The sequence below is a fragment of the Canis lupus genome, chromosome 1, assembly GCF_003254725.2.
Source record: "Canis lupus dingo isolate Sandy chromosome 1, ASM325472v2, whole genome shotgun sequence".
NCBI lineage: Eukaryota > Metazoa > Chordata > Mammalia > Carnivora > Canidae > Canis > Canis lupus.
In genome coordinates this window covers 55,762,785-55,775,294 of record NC_064243.1, presented here as the reverse complement: position 1 = coordinate 55,775,294, position 12,510 = coordinate 55,762,785, and the positions used below count along the sequence as shown (strand labels likewise).

The 12,510-nt window shown below is 54.4% G+C and overlaps 1 long non-coding RNA gene across 3 annotated transcripts in view; it reads right to left on the bottom strand.

Annotated features, from left to right (window-relative positions):
* Nucleotides 1-12,510, bottom strand: part of LOC125755805 (uncharacterized) — a 55,956-nt gene that overhangs the window by 16,161 nt on the left and 27,285 nt on the right. Inside the window, exons 2-3 of one of the 3 annotated variants that reach the window (XR_007413150.1) lie at nucleotides 4,744-5,532; nucleotides 3,907-4,026 (exon numbers count right to left, since the gene is read on the bottom strand). This is a non-coding gene — a long non-coding RNA (uncharacterized LOC125755805). Of the gene's footprint in view, nucleotides 1-3,818; nucleotides 4,027-4,743; nucleotides 5,533-12,510 lie in introns of those variants that run through there. The other 2 variants (XR_007413149.1, XR_007413151.1) reach the window with 2 other exon arrangements.

Genomic DNA, 12,510 nt, shown 5'->3' with positions numbered 1-12,510 from the left:
TCCTCCTGTCCACTTTCCTCCTGTCCCCCGTCCTCTGTCCTCCTGTCCACTGTCCTCCTGTCCTCTGTCCTTTCATCCTTCCATCCTCCCATCCTCCCGTCCTCCTCGTTCATGACAGGAATGGGGTCTAGGCCACCTGGAGCTTTCTCACCCAAGGACTCCCAGCAAGCCAGCTTTGCAAAACAGCTTCATCCACAGGGTGTTTCTGAACCACCACGCCCTGCAGGTCCTGTGAGAAGCCCCAGCTCCTCCACCCCTGGGGACCTTGGAAAGCCCCCGCCTGCCCTGGGGCAGCTAGATCCCAGTGCCCCTTCCCTGGGCACCTGCTATTGGCAGGCCCAGGAGCATCCGGATCTCCCACCGCCTGAGGAGGGGCTTTGGCCGTCGTTTGCTGTGGGGAACTTTCCAACCGGAGACTGGAGAGTTTGCAGGAAGAGTGAGGAGGGTTGGAAAGGTCACCCCTCTTTCTACACGCGGTCCCAGCCCTGGGTCTGAAGCTGCTCCCTGGAGGCTGGTGGCGGCTCTGCATGACCCCACGCATGAATCGCGTGGGTCTTAAAGAACTTGAGCACAGTTGACACACAGTGTGACATTGTTTTCAGGTGTAGAACACGGGGATTCGACAAGCTTCTGCATTATTCTGTGAACCCCATACGTGTGGCTGCCCCCCGTCCCTGTGCACACTGCTGCGGCGTCCTCAGCTCTCTCCTCCCCGTGACTCGTTCACCCCACACCTGGAAGCCTGTGTCCCCCACTCCACTCCACGCACTTCCCCCACCCTTCGCCCCCTTCCCACTGACAACCATCCATTTGTTCTGTGTCTTTATAGGTCTGATTCTGCATTTGTCTATTCATTTGTTTTAACGATTTCACACACAAGGGAAATCACATGGTATCTGCCTTTCTTGGACTACTTATGTCCTTTAGCCTCGTGCCCCCCAGCTCCTTCCACGTTACCATAAGTGGCACAGCCTCGCCGCTCTTGGTGCCTACGTAATATTCTGTGTATGCACAGCACCCCTTCCATATCCGTTCATCTGCTGAGGGACACTTAGGCTGTTCCCATCTCTTGGCTGTGTGAACAACACTGCAATAAGCATAGGAGTGCATTTATCTTTTCAAAAACAGCTCCACACCAAAGCAAACAAACAATCCAATTAAAAAATAGGCAGAGGACCTGAGTAGACGTTTTCCCAAATGACCAAGAGACACATGAAAAGATGCTCAGCATCAATCGTCATCAGGGAAATGCAAATCAAAACCACAGTGAGAGGGATGCCTGGGTGGCTCAGCGGTTGAGCATCTGCCTTTGGCTCAGAGTGTGATCCTGGGGTCCTGGGATCGAGTCCCACATCGGGCTCCCCGCATGGAGCCTGCTTCTCCCTCTCCCTGTGTCTCTGCCTCTCTCTCTGTGTCTTTCATGAATAAATAAAATCTTAAAAAAAAATGCAATGAGCTATCACCTCACACCTGTCAGAATGGCTAAAATCAACAACACAGGCAACAGCAGGTGCTGGCGACGCTGAGGAGAAATGGGAGCCCTCGTGCACCGCCGGTGGGAATGCAAACTGGTGCAGCCACTCTGGACAACGGTGTGGAGGGTCCTCAGAACATTAGGACTAAAATACCATATGAACATGCATCTGATGGAGACTTCTGGATCCTACCACCTCCAGGCAAATATTTTGATGAATTATTAATGAAGCGATCACAGCCCCTCCGGAGCTGTAGGTCAGTTTGTGAGCACTGCAACACAAGATTTTTGAGTCCACGTTATTGAAACAATAAAAAAGTAGTATTTCTATTATCAATAAGTTAAAATAATGCCAAATATTGAACAGAAGGTTTATAGACAGAACAGATACCCGCTCATGTTTATGTTCATTTTCTCACTGCACGGGAAATGCTATCATGTAAATACATGAACTGCATGTAACCAGGTATAACATTGTATTAATGGTTCAGTCATATAAATAATACAGAATATATGCTGCTTTTAACTTTATAGTGTAGGAATGCAAATCAACTGCAACACAACATGTGAACACCTCTGTTCGGGGTCTGACGCGCATGATCTGATGAGGAGAAGTGTGGTGTTGTGTGTGCTCCGAGTACACTAGAGGAACAGGGGACCAACCCGTCCACCCCCAGCATCCCAGCAGACGTGCGCTCATCCATCCTAGGAGCCCCTTCCTGCTCTCAGCGGGAGAAGCAAGAGAACCAATAACTGTAGAGAGAAGCACATTCCCCGGGGCCTCCGAAAGTGCCAACAGGAAGCCGTGCTAAGCACTTGTCCTAATGGAAATCCCCAAGGAGGCCTGGGAAGAGCTTCTCCATCACGGAACGGAGCTAAAGGGCAGATTCGTGTCAGGAAGAATCTGGGCACCTCACAGCCCAGGCTGTTCCAGGCACAGGGGGACAGTAAGGGACAGACCTCCTGCATAGTGTGGGGGGGGGGGGTCGGTGAGTGGAGCCAGGGCAGCCTGCAGGGCCGGGGGCAGGGGTCTGGGCAGAGGGGGCCAGTGGCCACGCTGCTGGTGGACGGGAGAAGGCACCTCCACTGTGGTGGGAAGACTGGAGGGTCTGGAGAGCCAGCATCACGAGCGGGGAGACAGTGCCCAGCCCGTGGCAGCTGGGAGGTGGGCTTCACCTCGTGGCCAGAGGACGCGGCCCACGGAAGCCAGCTCCAGCTGAGAGGGGAACCACCGTCCCTGGATCCCTCCCCCCACGGCCATTGTAGGGGAGCAGCGGGGATGGCACAAAATGGGGGGACACTGGGAGCCTCTCCAGGCAGGCTGCACAGTACGATTTTGTTGGCTTCATGCCACGTGGCACTCTAGGGATTAAAAATCTATCCAGCCTGGTCCTGGTGGCAAAATTTTATCTAGGTTCTGATCCAGAAATCCAAGTGGATCCATAAAAGAGGAGCAGATCCTTTCCCACAAAAAAAGGGAAACGCTTCTAGTCTGTGTCTCCAAGCACCCCCCCAGGGAGACCATCTGCTCCGTCCACTGCCCCCAACAAGAGCCCCCAAACGGACCCTGGGAAAGGTGATCAGCACTGCCAGCCTGTGTCCACAGCTCCGTCTGAACAGGGGAACGCAGAGCCTTTGGGGTCCTCAGACCAGACAGCCTCCGTGGCCCCTGGTGCCCAGACACCTCCTCCTGAAGCCCCCGCTGGAGAGACACCTGTGGCCCGGCCACACGTGGAGAGACATCTACAGCCTGGCCCCATGGAGAGACACCTATGGCCCGGCCATGCGTGGAGAGATACCTACGGCCCAGCCACGCGTGGAGAGACACCCTGCAGTGCGGCCACATGTCTCCAAAGAGCTTGTGTCCTCGCCCACCTGCTGGAACGCTCCATGGCTCTGGGAGGAGGAGGCACTTCGTGCCCTGGGAATAAAAACTCTTGCATGATTCACATTTCTCCACCTCTCTCTTGAAATTCGAAAGGAGGTAGAAGAGACAGATGGGTGACAAACTCTTCTTCTGACACGGACGGAACAGGACCAGGGATGGTCACCGCTAACCCACAGACAACCGCACAGCCATCTACATCCGGGGCTCAGAGCCTCTCTTGCAAAACACCGGCCACTCCGACCCCACACTCACCCCTCGGTTTTCGTGGCAGTGGCCAGAAACTTGCCCCAAAAATAACTTAATAAAGCAGAATTGCAAAATACTTGGAGATTCACCATGAGCCAACCAGTCTGCAAATAATTTTCAAGATGAAAACTGAAAACAGTATTACTGTGAGTGGGGATGGGATTTGACTTAAGTGCAATTATAGTAAAAGGCCTGGTTTGCACCTAGAGGTTCAGACGGAGAACAGAATTTTAATTTGCACGGTGTTGGGTACATCTCGAGCCCCCACAGCATAAACTTGGTAAAGGGTATTGATAACCTGACGGAGCTCTTCCCGTGTTGGAGCCCATGGGCACGGCCATCACCTTGGCGGAGGCTCCCCACGCTCCTGGGTAGAAGGCGTCATGTTCAAAGGCGTGCAGATCTGTCGAAGAAGCAGCTAAATGCGAGGAGAGACCCTGTGTCACACGGCGAGACAGGGGTCGGGCCAAACCTGGGCACGAACCCCGCTTCCCTTCTCCAGCCTCCCGCTGCATGGACCGCCCGAGCACGGCTCACCTGGGGCGGAGGCCGGGGCCCGCGTGAGCACGAGCAGCCAGGCTAGGGGGTGACCAGGCTCGACGGCTCCCGCCCGGCAGCCCACCAGCTCACGAGCATGCAGAGAGGCTCCGTTCCTCCAGTGGCCTCGGTCCCCGAGTCCCTCAGACCCTTCTCGGCCCGTGTGCTCTCCCGGTGTGAGGGGTCAGCCCCAGGGGTGCTTCTGCATGGGGCGCCTTCGGGGGCCGCTTTCTGGGACGGGTAAGTGTGTGCCCCGCAAACAGAGCTCATGCAGGAGCCTTCCTCCTCGTGCCCACTCCCTGCAGCTCTGCAGCAGCGCACTTTTCTTAGAATAGCATTCACGGAGCAGGGCTCTAAATAGCTTACGTGTTAGAGGAACCTTGATTTTTTTCCGCACACAAGGTAAGTATGCATGTTTTGCAATAAAAATAGTCAACAGAGAAAGTGTAAAGGAAAGAGGGAAACAGCCCAAAGCCCCACGATGCGGCCGCCACCGAATAATCATCATCCTGACATATCTCCCCACATCTGTTGTTATAGACTTTTCCACCCAAATCAGATGGGAATATACACGCTTTTCGTGGCCGGCCTGACCCACCTCAGTGGAGTATGCAGACGAGTACGTGGCCATTGGGTGGCCGCTTGCAGGGTGTGTAGGGAGGTCTGCAACCAGCTCCTTGTGTCCTGGGCGAGTGTCTCCATCCTCAGGACACACACCGAATGGAGGAGGAAGGTCACCAGGTGTGGCCAACAGGTGACACCGCTCTCCGTCCCTCCTAATCTCATCCGTGGCACCAGGTGTCTCAAGCTGTTTGGTGCAGCACACTCAGGTGGGGCGAGGCGGGGCCTGTGCTGGCGGTGGCGGCCACGTGGAGTGTCGGGACGCACACATGGCCCCCCCCCACACACAGGCCTTCACACCCTTTCCACGTCCCTGTCTACCTTCCTGAGACCAATGAGGCCATGGGAGGAAGGAAGGAAGCCCTGGGGAGGGGCCTAGGCTCTGTGCACTCGGCCCCGGGTGTGTGCCAACAGGTCCACACTGTGCTCAGTGGAGAGGGGGCGTCAGGCGCTCCAGGGGGCACAGACTGACTCCTCCCGCTCACAATCCTGCCTCCCAGGCCCCCAGCTTCTGTCCAGGGAGGTAGAAGGTCATGTTGTCAAATGTGGAACTTCTGGATTTTCTTCTCTTCTCAGAGGGGCCAACAGTCAAGTGGAGCATCCAATGTTTGTCCGGAGGGTGTCTGTGCTGGCGGGTTTGTGCACAGTCCTGGGCCACAGGTGCATGCTGTTGAGCAGAGGTGAGGGCAGGCCTGTGGCTGAAGGGGGGCAGCAGAGGCCCTGGTGGGGGTGCACTGTGCTCAACTCTCAGGAAAGGTCAGAAGCCCTGTGGACCAAGGGGTGGTATGAGTTCTGTAAGCAGCCATGGAGTCAGGGCTCATGGAACACATACCTCGTCCCACCATCCACCCAATCACTTGTCTGTCCTGTGGAGAGACTGGGAGCATCCCGCCTCCTTGCTCCCCATCTCCTACCCAAGGCCACCCCATCCCCACCTAAGCCCACCCCCCTCTCCTGCCCAAGCCCACCCCTGCCCCCTGCCAGCCTCCCTCTGTTTGCCCAATGGTCGGCCCCAGGGGGTGGCTCCTGCCCTTTCAGATACCCTCTGGGATGGAACCCCCTGACCAGAGTCTGTCCTGGCCACCCCTCAGCCCTGCAGCCACACAGTCCCCCGGGTCCCTTCTCTTGGCTCCCACACACTCCCCCTGCCTCCCCCCATAGACCCCCCCCCCACATCACCCAAGGGAGTGGCATGTGGTCCCTTTGGGGGTCTTCCTGGGAAACCTTCCTTTCAGGAAGGCCAACCTGAAAGTACCCCGGGGGCCACGTGTCTCAGCAGGAGCCCCAGCTGGGACTCAAGAGACAGAAACCATATAACCCAGCATCCCCCATGGAGCTGGCACCATGGCTGTGATGCAACCTGGGCGCCCAGGCCCCATCCTCCCAAGTGCTCACTGAGAACCCCAGCCCGGCCGGAGGGTCAATGTGTCACCCCAGATGCCTGCTCCTGGCCACCCTCCATCCACACAGGACAAGGCTCCTTGTCAGATGCAGAAAACCCACTTACAGAGGTAAACAGATAGAAGCCTTGGGGACATAGGGGATAATTCTCCAGGAGAAACCAAGGGCAGGCCTGTAGGTGACTGCACCCTCATAGGGACCACCACTGCCAGCCCCTCTCCCAGCCAGGCCTGCCACACGTCCAGGAGCCTCCCTGCCTTCCCTAGGGAAGAAATTCCTCCCCATAAATCCTGGCCTCATCTCCCTATCTCTGACCCAAACCCAAAGAAACAAGCCAGCATCCACACAATCATCTCCAGGTCAGCCTGAAGCATCTGTGCTGACACCTCATGGGCTCCAGGCCTTCCGAGGAAGAAGGAGTTTGTTTACACCAGGATAGTTAAGGGTGCACATGGGAAGGTCCCTCCATAAAAAGGAGTGCCTTCCCGCTGAGATGCACCCTGTACTCCTCCCCAAATGCCTTCCCTGGGGTCACCATGAGGTCCAGTGAGGGCCAGAACCCGCCCTATTCATCCTTTCAACATATAAACCATCACAGATTTAGAGACAACACTCACCCTCTGAGTGCAGGACAGTCTCCCAGGACCACCCTCAGGATCACCTCCCAGTACCAGTCCTAGGACCACCCCTAGGACCACCTCCAGACCATCTCTCAGGACCAACCCCAGGACCACCCCCATCACCACCTCCCAGGACCATCCCCCAGGACCACCCCCAGGACCACCTCCCAGGACCACTCCCCATGACCACCTCCCAGGACCATCCCCCAGGACCACTCCCCAGGACCACCCCTAGGACCACTCTCCAGTACTAACCCCCAGGGTCACCTCCTGGACCACTTCCCAGGACCATCCTACAGGACCACCTCCAGGACCACCTCCCAGGACCACCCCCCAGGACCACCTCCCAGGACCATCCCCTGGACCACTCCCAGGACTAACTCTCCAGTACTAACCCCCAGGGTCACCTCCTGGACCACTTCCCAGGACCATCCTACAGGACCACCTCCAGGACCACCTCCCAGGACCACCTCCCAGGACCACCTCCCAGGACCACCCCCAGGACTAACTCTCCAGTACTAACCCCCAGGGTCACCTCCTGGACCACTTCTGATGGTCATTTCACAGGTGGGACCACATTTCAAGGGGTCCTTTCAATCAGTTGTTTCTAATGAAGGATGCCCACTCCCCTTCTGGAGATGGTGTGCTGTCTCTGCAGCTGCTTATACATAGTACCGCCGTGGACCCCCTCATAGCAGCCACTGCCTGCCCTCCCTCCCCAGTGGAGGCCGCACTTGTGTCTTCTGATTCACCCCAACTCGATCGTGTTGTGAAGACGACGGTGGTGGAGGGTGCTGGGGAGCCCTCTTCTTCACCCCGTGCCCCTGAAGACTGTTTCGTCCCACCAGCTCCCCCGCCAGCCTGTGCGAACCACCCCTTCCCACCCCTCCCTCCAGGCCGGGGTTGCTCTGCCCCCTTAGACTGCTTTTCAACACCACCAACCACGTTACACAAAGCTCGATTTCACGTGCCAGAAGAGCTCTGGCAAACAAAACATATTTGTATTATATAAATAAAGAGCATGTTCAAGAAAGTGTCAGGCCTGCCATCACCAGCGCCTGGATCCCATTTCCAATATTGGCTAAAATTTGAAACCATCAACTTTGTAAAAAAAAAAAAAAAAAAAAAAAAAAAAAAAGCTTTATTTTTTTTCACTCTGGGGAATGGAGTGGTTCTTGATTGTCCTCAAAGACTGCCTTTTAATATTATGTTAGAAACGTGCTTCTGAATCATGGGTCCTAGGCGTGAAGCACTCTCTGAAAGCATGAAGATGCAGTGAACTCCGTCTCAGGTACATGACGTGAAGTCATGTGGGCACTGCTCTGTCCCTACTGTGTCCACGTGAAGAACATGACCTGAAAGCTCTGAAACGCCCTGGCTTTTCTCACCGGCAGCGTCCGTCATTGTCTTGAAGGAGTCTCGGGACACGTGTGTCGCTCTGAGCGAACAGCAGCTCTCTTCAAGCTCCGGGATGGGAATGTGCTGATGTCTGCAGCCCCCACCCCCCGGCGTTCAGACGGATGTCTTCCTTTACAGAAGGAAATTCATTCTCCTCATCTCACATCCTCCCGGGCACCAAAGTAGACACAGAATTGCCGGCGTCGGGCCACCAGCACAGACGAGAGAGCTGCAAAGCCCCGCGGTGGACGTGAAGGCACGCAGGTGCACACGGGGTCCCCGTGAAGGAGACAGCACCGCAGGACCAGTCACTGGGGCCAACAGCCCTCCAGGACAGGCCACACGGGGCACAAATGATCTCCAGGTGGGAGCCACCAAGATAGGCACAGGGTCTTGGCGTCGGTGGCGGCCACACCAGGTTTCCAGTGGGGTCTTCACACCCCTATGGGCCTGGAGCTACACCTGGCTGCGTGACGGGTTCAGCCAGGTGCAGAGCATCAGTGTCTGTGCTCCTGAACTGTGTAGACAGCTGAGCCTGCTGTCCAGAGGAGACTACGAGTGGACAGCATCTTATAAATCACTAGCCGGCTCCTCCCACCATGTTCTGGACGCCACATGAGGACCAGACGTACAGGACGGCCCTGCTCCAGAGGGGAAGAGGGGGCGTACCGTAAGTGTGCATATGTGCACGTGGACACACACTCCCTGTTAGTTCCGTAGAGAGTTGATGGGAAAATAAATGGAAACTCCCTTTAAGAGAAGAAAAGTTTCCCTTTAGGTGCAGGAAAGGAGCCGGGCAGGAGGGAAGGAGTAGAAATGGGACTTTCCTGAGTGTTCCCTGTTTATGGCTTCAGCCGGAGAAGTATATACATTTTTACAGATAAAATGTAATAAAAGAAACTAGCAGTCGTCACCACTGAAAAAAAAAAATGGAACAGACCGTAGTCCATGTTGGACACATAACTATGGGAAATGACCACAGGGAGCTTGTTTTTTTTGGTGACTTTATTGGTGTACAGTTGACATACCACACATTGCACACTTAAAGTGTGCAATTTGGTGAGTTTGGCTGCATGGACCCATGCGTGAAGCCATCGACACGGTCAAGATAGTGAACTTCCTCCTGTCTCTCGGGGGTCCCCAGACAAGGATGGACCCACTGTCTCCCAAGAGGAGCTTGTGTTTTTCTGGAGGTTCATCTACAAGGTCACGCAATCGGTACTCTGTTTGGGTCTGGATGCTTTCGCTCTGCAGTTATTCGGAGGCCCCTCCGTGTCAGTTCAAGGGTTGATGGTCTCACAGATTGCTGATAGCATCCCACTTTGTCAGCATTGCACAATTTATTTTTTATACATTTACCTCCTAATAAGGATTTGGGGTGTTTACAGTCATTCGCTGTTACAAATAAAGTGGGTACACTTTCTGTGTCCCGTCGTGGTCTAGATAGCTCCTCCTCCTCTCTCAGGTGGGTACGAAGGAAGGGAATTGCTAAATCACAGGGAATTGCTAAATCACTTTAATATTTTGAGAAAACACCAACCATGCTCTGTGGCTGTGCCGTCCTGCATCCCCGCCAGCGTGTGAGTCTCGGCCCTCCACACCCTCGGCCCCAGGCGAGCTCATCCTTTGCGGATCTCAGCCTCTCTAGTACGTGTGTCGTGGCGTCTCGTCGTGGTCTTCCTTTGCCTTGCCCTGACGACCAACGACTCCGACCATCTCTTCACGTGCTTACTTGCCATCCTTCCATCTTCTCTGGAGGAGCTCACAATTTTTGACTGTTTTTCATCAGGTTGTTTGTGTTCTCGCTGAGCGTTGCGAGTCCCTTAAACACTCTCAAGATTCAAGTCCGTTACGAGATACAAGATTTGCAAATATCTCCTTCTTCCAGCAGCATCTTCCAAAGAGCAAAAGTTGAACAAGTTCAAGTTATCAATCGGAGTGTGTGTCTGTGGGTATTTTACTCTGAGATCACGCTCTGAGACCCTAAAGAACCTGTGCTTTACCCAGAGGTCTTAGAGATTTCTTCTGTTTTCCTCTGGAGTCCGTCTTCTCTGATTATACATTTATGTTTCTGATCTTTTTGGAGTTAATTTTTGTATGTGGTGCAAGGCTTGGACCAAAGATTTCTTGTTTGTTTGTTTTTGGCATCTGGATATATGATTTTTCCAGATTCTTCTTATTCCAGTGAATGGCCTTTAAAAGCTTTTCAAAAATCAGATGTCCATGTATGTGCAGATCCACTTCCACGTTCCTGAGTCTGTCCTACGGGTCTGCCTGCCGCCTCTCTGGCTGAACCTAGTGCTCTGCTCTGTTCACAGTAGCTCCGTAACAAGTCTTGAAATCAGGTAGCATTTGTTTCTCAGTTTTGTTCTTCTTTATTAAATTTGTTTTGTTGCTCAAGATCCTTTGCATTTCCAAACGAATTTTCGGATCAGAGGCAGCCTGGGTGGCTTAGCGGTTTAGCACCACCTTTGGCCCAGGGCCTGATCCTGGGGACCCGGGATCGAGTCCCACGTCGGGCTCCCTGCATGGAGCCTGCTTCTCCCTCTGCCTGTGTCTCTGCCTCTCTCTCTCTCTCTCTCTCTCTCTCTCTGTGTGTCTCTCATGAATAAATGAATAAAATCTTTAAAAAAAAAAGAAAGGAAATATACTAATATAAATAACAATGGAAAGAAGTAGAAATCCTAGACTTTTTTGTTGTTGTTGTTGTTGTTTTTACTTCATGAACATCTAATTTACTAGCTAGTTACAAACAGGAAAGAAGAAAGCTTACAAAAGGAAGAAGCCCGGCTGACAGCACGGCCGTCCAGTGATAAGAATAAACAGCACCCGCAGTGAGACGGGGAGACCGTGTGCCCCCGACAGGTGCGGCAGGAGCGCAGCGTCACGGCTCTGCCCGGAGGCCTGAGCCCAGCCTGGACTGAGGAGCATCGATGGCAGGATCCTCACAAGGGCCAGACTCAGAAAGCAGAGACAGACTACAGACCCGTTCCAGACTGAAGGACGGACTCTGGAAAGCGACACACCATCCCGAGGTTGCTGGGGCCTGGCTTTGCTAGAAAAGACACCACGGAGGCAGCAGGTAGATCTCGTCCCAGGGCTGTGTCTCGGGAGGCGGCGATGCCCGGGGGGCCCCGGCCCCCCGCCTGGTGGTTATGGGAATCACGGCTGCACGGAGCGCGGCCCGGGGGGCGGGAAGTACACACGCACACATCCGTGGGAGCAGTGCCAGGCTGGCAACGTGCCCCTTGTGGCTTTCAAGGACGAACAGTGCTCTGTACGGTGCTTCCAACTTTCCTGTAAGTTTGTCATTATTTGAAAAACAAATGGGGTTTAATTTTTTTTAAGATTTTATTTATTTATTTGAGACAGAGAGAGAGAGAACACGAGCAGAGGGAGCAGCAAAGGGAGAAGCAGACGCCCTGCTGAGTAGAGAGCCTGATGTGGGGCTCGATCCCAGGACCCTGAGATCATGACCTGAGCTGAAGGCAGACGCTCCAACGGAGCCCCCCAGGTGCCCCTCAAATGTGGTTTTAAAGAAGCCAGTTCATTCTATTCTCCCAAAACGCTGGGATTTCTGAGAGCAACTCCTTCTGTTCTAGGAGAGAGCCCCTCAAGGGCCTGCCAATGCTCTCATTCCAGAAGCAGAAGAAAGAAGGGCATGTCTTTGTGGGTTCTGGCGAAGGCCACCACACGTCTCCAGCCTAAGCCTCATGTGCCCTCTTCGTGTGGTCAGCCCCAGTGTACACCTGGTTAGACTGTCACGTCATGCCTTCCCTTACTTGTCTAAAGTCCTGCTGTATCAGGAGCAGGTTATGAGTAATTCCTCTGCCCCATCACGGGCTGGCTCCTTCCAAGTCCTCTGGGCACAACGGGTGCGCTGATTGCTCCCCTGACACGGAGGAGGGCACCTCGGGATGGCAGGGGGCAGGTGCCAGTGCCCGCACCGGACAGAAGTCCTTCCTCCGGGCAGCTGGGCTGCCCCGTGCAGGTCACCGGAAGGCCCCTTGTGAGCACTGAAAGAAGAGCTATTTTAAAATGTAGGTACCTGCCCTGAGGCGCCATTGGCCACCCCCAGAGCCAGAGTGGTTTAACGGAGAACCCGTGCCCCCCGTCACCGCACAGAGAAGGCTCCGTTCCCCAGCCGCTCAGGTTGGAGACGCCGGCTCACGGGATCTCTGCTCCATGAACCCGACGCTCTCCGACCTGCTGCTTCCCCCAGCTCCGCAGTCAGAGGTGCCTCTTTAAATTCCGCACGAGAGATAATTTTGTAAAGTAGACAACTAATATCATAAAGAATAATCTGTTTTCATTAACAGTGTGGT